Below are 8,540 nucleotides of genomic sequence, written 5' to 3'. Positions count from 1 at the left end.
TAATTGTTTATTCATTATTTTTAATTTTTATATTTTATTGATTCTTTATTTTTTATTTATTATTTTTAGATATGATTTTTTATTATTCTATTTTATTTCATTTATTATATATTTTTAAAATTTTCTCTCTTTTTGGTGGGCAGCAGTCTGAGTTCACTCCCAATATATATCTTGGGGCGTCTCCTTCTGACTATGGGGCCTATTACTATTGACATGTGCTTTGTTGTTGTTCTTGTTTTTTTCATATTTTTATTATATTCTTATCCTATTTTATCATTATGTATTTTCTTTTTTGGGTGGTGCATGAGCCAGAAGTTAAGCCTAGGTCTCCTACATGGTAGGCAGCCAACACTGAAGTACCCTAACATCCCAGCCTAGCCTCTACTAGACCCCCAAGCTGAATTACATCCCCTAGATAAGACCTTGATTTGGCAGGGAATAACTGACAATCTAAGTGCAAAAGGAAAGGTTCAATACAAAACCAATAAATACAAAACTTTAGATGAGTGAAGGAAACCAACTTGCAAAATGATCACATTAAGATGATCAAATGCCCCGAACACAACAGAAAATCACAAAAGCACATAAAGATCCAAGCAGAAATGGCCCAGCCAATTGACCAAATCAAACTTCCAGAGGGAAACAGAATATGGAACTACTCAAGGATATTTATAAACAAATGAAGGTTACCAGGTAAGCACTAGAAGAAATAAAGAAGAATTTGGAAGATTAAATAGAAAAAGTAGATCTCACATAAAACAAAGCTACAGTAGGCCAAATCAGAAATATGCTAAAAACACATGGTAGCAGATTTGAAGAAACAGAAGGAAGAATAAATAAGCTAGAAGACAGAACAATTGAACTAGAGTGCACAAAAGAACAAATAGCAAGAAAGACGGAAAAAATGCAACTGGATCTTAGGGAAATGATAGACAACAAGAGATGCACAAATATCAGAATCACTGGTGTCCTGAAGGAGAAAAGAAATGTAAAAGGCTGGGAAAGTTAGTTGAAGACTTAATTGGGGAAAACTTCTCAACCCTCATAAAAGACATAAATATGCAAATTAAAGAGGCCCAACAAACTCCAAATAGAATAATCCAATAAGCCTACTCCAAGATACATAATAATCAAACTGTCAAATGTTGAAGAGAAACTGGAAGTTCAGAAAACAGCATGAGAAAAGCAATCTATTACACACAAGAGAAAAAGCATAAAACTGACTTTGGGTTACTCAACAGGTACTATGGAAGCAAGAAGGCAGTGGTATGATATATTTAAGATCCTAAACAAGAAAAGCTTTCAGCCAAGAGTTCTTTATCCAGCCAAGTTTTCCTTTAAAATTGAGGGAGAGTTGCCAAACCCCAACCCAAACCATTCCTGTCAACCCTAAAGAATACCTAGGGCTTTCTATGAGATTCTACAAAGGTTCCATGCACCAGGATTACTTTCCAGAAACCTACAGCCTCCAGATGGGTCCCTAGGACAGATAAGTCCTTAAGTGCAGAGGAGTAAGCCTCTCCATAACATCAACTAGTTCCATCCCCTTATCCCATATTATCAACAACCCCTTTCAAAATGAAAAAGCTAGAATTTGAGCAAAGCCCAAATACTTCTAAAGAGTGGGAGAAAGATCAAAGGTGATGGTGAAGTCATACTGAGAAGGCGGGGTTTAACAAATGAGTATGATTGCTGAATCATTATTTTGATATTTCTTTTAGTCTCCAGCATCTTGGAGCAGCTAGTAGAAAAAAACTAAAATTGGAGGAATTATAACCCATAGCAAACTCTGAAATCTGTTCTACAACAACTTGTTGTGGTATGCTTTGACATTTATTGCTTTTTTGGATATATGTTATTTTTCACAGAAAAAGAAAAAAGTCAATTTTGATGATGAATGCACAGGAATATGATGATACTGTGAACCACTGATTGTACACTTTGGATGATTACATGGTATGTAAATATTTAATATATATCAATAAAATTGCATTACAAAAAAAAAAGGAATCCACACCAAAAACAAAATTAAGGGAGAGATTAAAATCTTCAAAGACAACAAAGATGGAGAGAACTAGTCAACAAGAGACCTTCCATACAAAAAAAATACTAAAGAGAGTCCAACCAGCTGGTAAGAAAAAAAGATAGGAGAGTGAGATCTGGAAGAGAGCACAGGATTGAAGAATACGAGTAATGGTAATATAACAGATAAAAAAGGGAGAAAAGGAAAACAATATATAGATCTGACAAATAAAAACTAAGGGATAAGATGGTGGAGTCAACTGCTGCTTTTGAAATAATTACTTTGAACATTAATCTACTAAACTCAACAATTAAAAGATACAGACTGGCAGAATGAATTAAAAAACATAATCTGTCTACATGATGTTTCTAAGAGACACCTCTTAGCCTCAAGGACACAATTAGATTGAAAGCGAAAGGATCGAAAAATACATTCTATGCAAGCAGTAACCAAAAGAAAGCAGGAATAGCTATACTAATATCAGACAAAATAGACTTTAAATGTAAAGACATCATAAGCGACAAAGAAAGACACTACATATCAATAAAAGGGACAATTCACCAAGAGGAAATAACAATCACAAATGTGCATGCTCCCAAACAACTCTCCATAGTGTTGGGGACTGAATCACAGAAGACATGCTCAAGTCTTAATCTGCCATCCTATAGATGTGAACCCACTGGTAATTAGGACCTCTAAAGATGTTATCATTAGTCAAGATGTGGCTAAACTGAATGACTGACTGAAGACCTTATAAGGAAAGAAAATTGGGCATGGAAGTAGAAGCCAGAAGTAGATAGAAACCAGAAGAGGAAGAGGAAGAGGAGAAGGAAGATGAAGAGGAGGAGGAGGAGGAGGAGAAAGAGGAGGAAGAGGAGGAAGAGGGGTTTGGGGAAGAGGGAAGGCAGAAGGAGGAGGAGAGAGATCACCATTTGGTGGAGGATTGCTGGAATGCTAGAGACTGGCAAAAGCATGTTCTACCATTATTTTTGTTGTTGCTGTCATATGCTGTATGGTGGGAACCATATTTCATTCTTTTTCCATGTGACTATCCCATTATTGCAGCACCATTTGTTGACATTTTTTTTTTTTAGTGGTGGGGGCTGGGGGGGATTGCATGGGCCAGGAATTGAACCCAGATCTCCTGCATGGCATACAAGCATTCTGTCACTGAACTACCCTTGCACCCCCTGTACCACTACTTTGGTATTGGATTTTGAGCCTGTAAAACTGTGAGCCAATAATTCCTATTGTTAAGCCAAACACTCTGTGATATTTGTCATAGCAGCCCTGGCAATCTAAGACACATAAGTATGAAACGAATCTTGCTGTAAATCAAAGCTTCCTTATCTGAAGTGATTTTAAGTAAGCACAAGATAATGCAGTTTCCAGGAATTACTTTCTCCTGTTGCTTACAAATCTTTCCTCCCAGGTGGTATTTTCTTCCAAGGGTTCTACCTCAGATATTGGTGTCCAGTGAGCTTTATTGTTTGTCCCTGCCTTAATTACACATCATGCTCTCCCTATGTGATCTCATCCAGGGGCACTTTAAAAATTACCACATATCTATAATTAAAGCTTGTCTTTCAGTTCCTGATTAAATTTGGTGGAAACACCAAATTCTAGATGCAACTTCAAGGTAGGCGACTCAATGTCCTCACCTGTGCATTCCCAATGCATCACACTCTCAACATTTCCAAACAAAGCTCACCATATCCCACCCCAACCCTGTCCCTATCCTTCCTACTATGCATTGTAGTAAATGAGTTGAAATGCAGTTGCTCAAGTAAGAATCTTAATTCATCCTTGATTCTCTCCTCTTTTACCCCCTGTGCTGGTTTGAAAGGATATATGTCCCCCAGAAAAGCCATGTTTTAATCTACATCCCATTTCATAAAGGCAAAATAATCCCTATTCAGTACTGTATGTTTGAAACTGTAATCAGATCATCTCCCCGGAGATGTGATTTAATCAAGAGTGGTTGTTAACAATCTGGATTAGGTGATGACATGTCTCCACCCATTTGGGTGGGTCTTGATAAATTTCTGGAGTCCTATAAAAGAGGAAACATTTTGGAGAAAGAAAGAGATTCAGAGAGAGCAGAAAATGATGCAGCACCATGAAGCAGAGAGTCCATCAACCAGCACTTTGGAGATGAAGAAGGTATACGCCTCCTGGGGAGCGTCATGAAACAGGAAGCCAGGAGAAGAAGCTAGCAGATGATGCCGTGTTTGCCATATGCCCTCCCAGATGAGAGAGGAACCCTGACTGTGTTCACTATGTTCTTTCTCACTTGAGAGAGAAACCTCGAACTTCATCGGCCTTCTTGAACCAAGGTATCTTTCCCTGGATGGCTTAGATTGGACATTTCTATAGGCTTGTTTTAATTGGGACATTTTTTCAGCCTTGGAACTGTAAACTAGCAACTTATTAAATTCCCCTTTTTAAAAGCCATTCTGTTTCTGGTGTATTGCATTCTGGCAGCTAGCAAACTAGAACATCCCCTAAATTTAATCAAATAGTCAGTTTTATCCATTCCATCTCCAATTTTTTCCTCAAATCTACCCTATCTTCTCTCCATCCCACTATATTCAAACTACCTTCATCATTCACCTCTGTTCTTAATAGGTTTCCTTGCTTCTGCTCTGCTCTCCCTTCAATCCATGCCACAAAATAGTCAGAATGATCATTCTTGCCTTTTCTCGTCTTCCCCTCCTCTCTCTTTTTCTCTCTCTCTATTCATGTCTGATATATTATATGTACACTTGAAGTCCTCTGTACTTGGGTTTTTGCAATGCTGAGGAAAAATACTTTTAATGTATTTAATGACACCTGTCTGATGCATGAGTGGATTCTTGGTGTTAAAATTTATACAGTAAAGGTAAAGGAGAAATCCCTTTTGTTCTCCCATTTCAATCCCTTACAATTCATTAATTCATTCAATTGCTCAGCAAATATATATTAGGTGCCGAACACTCAATATAATGGTGCAACCAAATCATATCTTAATAAACTTTATCATCTTACACACTCAGAAAAAAAAAGAATTAAGCAATCACACAAATAAATATAAAATTGCAACATATAAAAGATAGGAATGAGAGGTACCTGTTCCTACGAGAGCATATATTAGGGAGGTTTTGCCTGATCAGGAAGGTCAGAGAAAGAGTTCAAAGAAGGGATTATTGATACAGTAGCCACATAAGGCTATTTAAAATAACTAAATTTAAATAAAATTAAAATTCAGTTCCTCATTTACACTATGCACATTTCAAGGACTCAAAAGCCACATGTGGCTTGTAGCTTTCGAACTGGGCAGTACACACAGAACATTTCCAACATCTCAGAAAGTTCTGTTGGGCAATGTTAAGCTACAGAATGAATGTGTGCTAGCCAGGCAAAGAAGAAAGGGAAGAAAATGCCAGGCAAAAGGTCTCCATATGGCAGGAGGCAAATGGTGAGAGAAGGCTCTCAAAGAAAGCTAGTGTGTGCAATGCTAAGAGGAAGAGGGAAAGCAGGAGATGAGGCCTAGGAATAGAATATATATCTTCCAAATTGCTAGAAGAAAAAAATCTCCCTAGAATCCAATGAAAGACAATAAAAGAAAATAAGGAGCAACAAATACAACAAATATGTACGCAAAAATGGGGGGAAAGATGGCAGGATGAGTTAAAACATATCAGACCCAATGCTGCATATCATGTACCTGGGGCTGTGTTAATTTGCTCTAGGAAAAATACTGCATTTAGCACAGCAGCTGCAGGGGCCAAACCAGGGGATTACATGGGTATAAGGCAGGGACGACCACCCCTCCATCCATTAAGTCTTTGAGGGTGGTATTACTGTCTGTCATTGCCTCTGACATGTGATGCCATTTTTACTTTCTGCATGGAGGCAGTTTCAGTGAAGGCTTCTACTTGGCCTTCCCTCTTATGGTAGTTCTCACTCTACAGGGGAAAGACCCAGTGTAAGGAGTTGCCAACTATTAAATATGTCCATCCCAAATATACATTTTGGGAACAGGGAAATAATCTTAGGTCTCTGGTTGATTCTAGATATTGATAATCTCTCATGTTACTGACAATATTAATTATTTAAATACTGGGTTTCCCCCCCACCCACCCATAACTTCTGTTTCTTTGGGTTCTAGCTTTTCTACTTGATTTTTTTTTTTTTTTTACCTCATGAAACTTTAATGGGTCTCAAAACTCTGTGACAGGGAGGTGCAATGGTGGCTCAGTGGCAAGAATTCTCACCTGCTGAGCTGGAGACCTGGGTTTGATTCCCGGAGCCTGCCTGTGCCAAAAAACAAACAAACAAAAACTCTGTGGCAGATTTTTAGTCACTGTTGTCATTTGAAAAGTCCTTATTTAAGAAACTAATAACTTAAAACTGCCACAAGAAAAAAAAATAGTCCATAAAATATTCCTTTCCGTAGGAATGGTTTATGATACATTGTTATCACTAACCAGTTTTTTACTACTAAACTTAAATGGCCAATTGAGACAAAACAGTTCTGAGACCATTCTTCCACCACTGATTAAGACTGGTGTGGCAGGTGTTATGGGTAATACTCATTTAGCCTTCTGAGCTTTCTGGGCAGACATGGCGACCTGGCCAGCTCCAGGAGCCTTCTTGTCCAATGCCTTGACACCCACAGCAACTGTCTGTCTCATATCACAAACAGCAAAACGACCCAGAGGAGGATGGTCGGAGAAGCTCTCAACATGCATGGGGTTGCCAGGAGCCATATCAACGATGGCAGCATCACCAGATTTCAGGAATTTGGGGCCATCTTCCAGCTTCTTACCAGAACTTTGATCAATCTTCTCCTTCAGCTTGGCAAACTTGCATGCAGTGTGAGCTGTGTGACAATCCAGCACAGGTGCAGAGCCAGCGCTGATTTCGCCTGGATGGTTCACCTGAGCAGAGAAGCCAGCTGCTTCCAATGGTGAGACATTTTTGCTGACACCAGCCACATTGCCATGACCAACATCTTTTACAGACACATTCGTGACATTGAATCCCACACTTCCCCAGGAAGATCTTAACTCAAAGCTTTATGGTGCATTTCAACAGATTTGACTTCAGTTGTAATATTGACTGGAGCAAACCATGCATGATTTGAGAACTCCAATCTCCACTCAGCCCACATGCATAGTACCAATACTACCAGTTTTGTAGACCTCTTGGAGAGGCAGATGCAAGGGCTTGTCAGTTGGGTGAGTAGGTGGCAGGGTGCAATCTAGAGCTTTAAGCAGCATAGTTCCACTGGCATTGCCATTCTTATAGGTCACTTTCTATCCCTTGAACCAATGCATATTAGCACTTGGCTCCAGCATACTGTCACCTTTCCAACCAGAAATTGGCAGAAATGCTACTGTGTCAGGGTTGTAGCCAATTTTCTTAACGTAGGTGCTGACTTCCTTAATGATTTCCTCATATCTCTTCTGACTACAACATGGCTCAGTGGAATCCATTTTTTCAGCACCAACTATTAGTTGTTTCACACCCAGTGTGTAAGCCAGAAAGGCATGCTCTCGAGTCTGCCCATCTTGGAGATAACAGCTTCAAATTCACCAACACCAGCAGCAAAAATCAGGATAGCACAGTCAGCCTGAGATATGCCTGTAATCATGTTTTTAATAAAGTCTCTGTGTCCTGGGCATTAATGATGCTCACATAATACTTGCTGGTCCCGAATATCCAAGGCCCAGGCATACTTGAAGGACCTCTTTCCCATCTCAGCAGCCTCCTTCTCAAACTTTTCAATGGTTCTTTTGTTGATTCCATGACATTTGTAGATCATTTGGCCAGTAGTGGTAGACTTGCCTGAATCTACATGTCCAATAGTGACAGTGTTGGTATAAGTCTTTTTCTTTCCCATTCTGGCTTAAGATATAGCGATGATTTTCACAACACCTGTGTTCTGGTGGCAACCCTGTTGCAAAAAAGCTTGATTATTTTTTTATGTATAATTTTCATGCTTTTGGTCATACTCAAATGAGATTCATGGTTGTCTCTCTTCAGCTATGTATTTGAGAACCCCTGTTCACCAATTGTTCTGTTTACTATGACTTGTCTTTAGAGATTGGGAGGTAAGGAGTAGGACCATGTTGCGTAAGGAATTCTGCTGGTAGTTTGTCTTTTAAGAGTCATTGATTTGCACCCTTCCTGGAATTTACTAACGACGGGTATTCTCTCCCTTTTGATGACCATTTCCCATACTGCTTTAGTCTAAAGATAAAACCACAGCTACCTTATAATAAGTGGACATGTGGGAACTACCAGCTTGGATACTTGATTGCCCAGAGCCACCTCTCAAATCTGGGTTTGGCCCTTTATAAACTTTACTTAGGCACCCCAATTCTTAACATTTTGCCCAACTTTTTCTATCATTTTTTTCTATCTATCCATCCAATATTTATTCTTTTTTTGAATCTTTTCAGAATAAGTGCAGACATCATGCCTCATCACCCTTAAATAATTCAGTGTGTTTTTCCTAAGAATAAGGATA

The 8,540-nt window shown here is 38.9% G+C and overlaps 1 pseudogene; it reads right to left on the bottom strand.

Annotated features, from left to right (window-relative positions):
- Nucleotides 1-6,597: 6,597 nt before the first annotated feature.
- Nucleotides 6,598-7,949, bottom strand: LOC143686474 (elongation factor 1-alpha 1 pseudogene; annotated as a pseudogene).
- Between the last annotated feature and the right edge of the window lie 591 nt (nucleotides 7,950-8,540).

This window comes from Tamandua tetradactyla, chromosome 6 (assembly GCF_023851605.1).
Source record: "Tamandua tetradactyla isolate mTamTet1 chromosome 6, mTamTet1.pri, whole genome shotgun sequence".
NCBI lineage: Eukaryota > Metazoa > Chordata > Mammalia > Pilosa > Myrmecophagidae > Tamandua > Tamandua tetradactyla.
This window is presented reverse-complemented; position numbering and strand designations above follow the sequence as displayed.